This window comes from Triticum aestivum, chromosome 1B (genome assembly GCF_018294505.1).
Source record: "Triticum aestivum cultivar Chinese Spring chromosome 1B, IWGSC CS RefSeq v2.1, whole genome shotgun sequence".
NCBI lineage: Eukaryota > Viridiplantae > Streptophyta > Magnoliopsida > Poales > Poaceae > Triticum > Triticum aestivum.
Window position 1 is genome coordinate 30,595,920 of NC_057795.1, and position 4,463 is coordinate 30,600,382.

At 40.3% G+C, this 4,463-nt stretch overlaps 1 long non-coding RNA gene across 1 annotated transcript; it reads right to left on the reverse strand.

The window, feature by feature from the left end:
- Positions 1-229: 229 nt before the first annotated feature.
- Positions 230-4,214, reverse strand: LOC123085610 (uncharacterized). The gene is made up of 2 exons (XR_006439837.1): positions 3,575-4,214; positions 230-542 (listed from the first exon to the last, which is right to left on the reverse strand). It is a non-coding gene; the product is annotated as an uncharacterized lncRNA (long non-coding RNA).
- Between the last annotated feature and the right edge of the window lie 249 nt (positions 4,215-4,463).

Here is a 4,463-nt window from a genome sequence, read left to right on the forward strand (position 1 = left end):
CACATCATCATCTGACATGGATCTGACTGCCACATCATCATCTGGCACGGATCTGACGTGTCAGCCCATGTAGCAATCAGCCATCTAAGTTTTGTCCCACCAAATTTCAGCCCGGTCAAAGAGTGGCAGCCCATATAGTAATCAAACCATTTATAATTTAAGCCCATTAATTTCAAGGCCCACTAATTTCAATCCAAGAGATTCACGCATCTCTCATTTTCCATGAAAATTTTGAACCAATAAAAATTTGAGTGAAAGTATATGCTCATGTCATTAGAAAAAGAAAATCACAACATATCCAAAAATACACCTGTACAGGAGCGAAAAAAGAAGACCCAAAAACATTAATTTTACAAGCATGTCTCGGAGAACACTATGCTACTCTGCAGCCAGCACCGCCCCCATCAAGCGAGGCCACTCTTGTTCGGCTGCCACACACCAACCAGGGGTCATCCAACATTTATAGCAGCAAATCAACCCGTCCACGCCAATGTTGTCAAAACGCATGTCTTTGTTGTTGAAAATGCTCCCATAACCAATATCTGCCACATGATGAAAAGTATGCTGCGTTATAAAATACTACATCCAGTAGGTTAAACTACAAGTAGCTTACTTCACATTATCAAGTTCTACATTTTTTTTCACTCCCAGAATGCAAAGTAGTGCAACAAATTTACAAAAGTGTGAAAAGAAACAACTGGTGGCAAAAAAAAGGAATGATGAGCATGCATAGATCAATAGAATTGGTAGTAAACTCCGTTGCGCTTATTTTACGTTTTCACTACAGTAAACTCGATAAGAAATGCAGCCCAGCTGAATATTGCGCATTGATGAGAATTTCTGGGCACTTTTCTCAAAATGTAAAAACGGAATGTACAAATTCCATGATGATTATGTCTTAATGGAATATGTGTCCTATCTGATATGATATTCTATAGGAAAAGGATCTGGCATATGTGGCTTACGATAAATCTAGCCGAAAAGACATTTGTAAGACACCACTTCTAATAAAGGATCGGATCAAGTAGAATTCAGTTTTTGTATGTATTATTACACACACAAAAATAGTCCAACTATAGATACAAAAAAAATATTGTCTAGTATCACACTTCAGTATCTTATGAACATTACCTGCCCTTGCATATTTAGCTAAAAAACTAAAAAGTTAGTATACCAAATTCTGACTGTATAGCATTCAATATTCGTACTTGGTTTCCAAACCATCAAATGCTTGGTACACTCATGAATTATCATCAATACAAACAGTTTTGATCATTATAAATTTATAGTTCGCTTGCCTTAAAAAAACTTGCAAGAGCAACAGAATGCATTTCTATCCCGATGAGATGAACCACAACCGAATCATGAAAAGGAAGAATGAAGGGCATGTGTTGCCCAAACCAAAATACTGCTACCTCTTCTCTCTGCATCCAGTTAATCTATTTTTCTCTGAAACTCTAAAGCTAGCATCATCTGTATGTGTCTACAGTAATTATAGAAAACATAAGTCATAGGGAGCCACGGTCTACAAATCCAGACATACCGATGAAGACTAAAGACAACACAATAGGCCATACGATGCCCGGGCGAGGTTGAGCATGGCGGCACGTTGCCAAAAGTAGCACCATAATTCTCTTGAGATCTTTCGATTTAGATTCAGCAGGTAGAGGAACAACATCTTTTGATTTATTCAGCACGTTCAGAAATGTGCAACATCTCTTGATTCAAATTTAATATGTTCAGAAGTACAAAACTTTTGGGACACATATATGGTTGTTTGTGAAATCTTATGAAGGGTAATCTTACCAAACTCATACCTCATGGCCGTGTGTGCAAACTGGATGACTGCATAGATGGGATTTTCTATGCTGTAGGAGGCAATGTAAGGATTAAAAATCTGGTCCATTATCAACCAAGACTCCATGCTATAACATCTCTAGCACTATACAAGACAGAGGATGATCAATGATGAACTCACTACTTTGGCCAGTATACAATCAAAATATGGAAATTGATTACTCTTTCAGCAGATGATATACTAAGAAGAAAGCTAGTAGGCAATCAAGCACCAATGTACCTCTCAATAAAATCAGCTGACAGAAATAATGAAAAAGAACAATTTATATTATCATGATTATGTTGGTTAGGCTGGTGTATATGAACTCCTAAAGCACTCGGATGCATCCTCATGGTGATAACAAAATTCATACAGACTTACTGTTGACACAAATCTTCTTGCATTAACACTCAAAAAATAAATTATAAACTTTGATTAATCAAAAGTAAGAGACAGAAGAACTACAAAGTGAACTTTCTAAAACACTAATGGAAAGAAGTATACATGGAAGTATGTTTCTTTCATAGATATATGTGTCCTATTTCAAACCAAGTGAAGACAATGTAATTACAGTAAATCATTGTTTCCCCTTCCATACTATTTGTCACTAGTAGTTTTCTCATTCAAAATGGCTTGAACAGAAGAAAAAAAAGGAAAGTTAATCGAGCCATAAAGAAGATGATTTTTGGATCCCAACGAAAAGATATGCAATACACAAAGACTGGCAATTTTTTAGTTCTGGCATACTTATCACGTAGTACTTTTCCTCCCTTTTCAATAAGAAAATACTATGACAGTGACCTACATATATTTGTAAGATAATCTGACCTACATATATGAATGTTTTAGCATCTATCAGTTCTTTTTAATTCACACACCAGGCTAAACATCCAGTTAGCCATACTTCTACCTTATCTTACCAGGCTAATTAAAGATCGTCTTCAACTCTGGAGCTATTGTTGTAGCATTAAAAGGATGTTTTTCGTCATCATATCAGAGAAGGTTAATTCCAATTTTGCAACTCTCGGCACATGAACTAATCAGAAAAGTCACATCAACATAAGCGCAGACACGGCTAACTACAATTTTTAAATTGATGCAAGTTAAACATGTCAAAACTAAGTTGAAATCCACATATATTTTTTCCTTTTAATATGTATATATCTATAAAATCAAACGGACTAACACATGGATACGGCGCTACATATATACGATTACTTAGAATGATACATAATCCAGATAAACGGCTTGCACATTCTGACAATATGTGTGGTTTCTTGATATTTACGCACTTTATATGATATCCAAGTTTATTGCTATTTCCAGTTAATAATTAGACATTGTTTTGGTTAATCATTAGGTTTTTTCTTAAGTACTACATACAGCATATGCAAAACAAGTCCATTCTGGTGAGATACAAAGTCGCAGTTGAATTTATATCTAACAGGCTGAAGTTTCCAAATTAATTGCCAAAAGAGTTGTACCAAAGCAACATGAAGATTGGTGCATGTTAGAAAAAAATAGCTATATCATACTGTATGGATTAGCATTAACTTGCCCAGATTAAAGTATGTGTAATAGTGCAAGAAAACCAGATCCACGACAGCAACTAATCAAGCTCACATGTTCATCTCAGCAATTGAATCCACCTCTAAACTGAACAAAAACATGATTCATATTCAGAGTGCAAGAATTATCTAGATTTGGGCGTAAAAGGGGGAGACGGGAGAAGCTCACCATGCTAGGAGGGCATAAACGCAGCCGACGGTGAGGTCGTCCACGCGCTACAGGATAGGAGGCCAAGGGGGTGCTTGACTTGCTGCTCCGCCTCCTCAGGCGAAGAGAGCTCGCTGGGAACAGTCGCATCGAGGAGGAGCACATCATGTACGCCATTGGATGGGTGAAGAACAGGGGTTCAGGGGCTGGGCGTGCTTGTGCCTGTGTTGTACCGGCGCTCCCCCTTGGAGGTCGAAAGGAGGAGCACCGGTGTTCGCCGCCACCGTTGTCGAGCAGGACAAGGCCGCCGTGCCCGCCCTTGTCCGGGACCGGCGTCCACAAGGTGTGCCGCATCCGTGGATCCTGCGGGAGGAGATCCTCCGTGCTGCCCTACTGGAGGTGGGCCATCGGGAAGCAAGGGCGCGCGTGGGGGCACTGTAGGCAATGGAGAAGAGTCGTCGGAGATGCGCCGACGAGGAAGGTGATGCCAGAGGCCGAAACCCTAGCACGGGTGTTGGTTATTGGCGAGAGGTAGAGGCCGGGAAGGGAAAATCTTGCCAGAGGGGAGGATGGAGCAGAGAGAGGCGAGCTTGGCGGTGTGCACCGCGCCGGTGATAGCCGCCGGAATCTGGAGTGGGCAGTTGTGGCGGCTGAGGGAACAGAGGAGAGAATGGGGATTAGGTTAGATGGGCATTGACCGTGGGTTAAATAGGCTGGCTCTAAAATTTTGCAATGGGCCGTGTTGGCGACTCAAAATTTTGCATGTCCACGTGCGCGCTCTTGAAATTTCTGGCACGTCCTCCAATTATTTTTAAGTTCTGTACTGTTGATGACTAGACATTCAACTGACATATGGGCCAACAAAGGAACCATACACAACACATCAACGAGAGCCATCGGTGACGGTCCG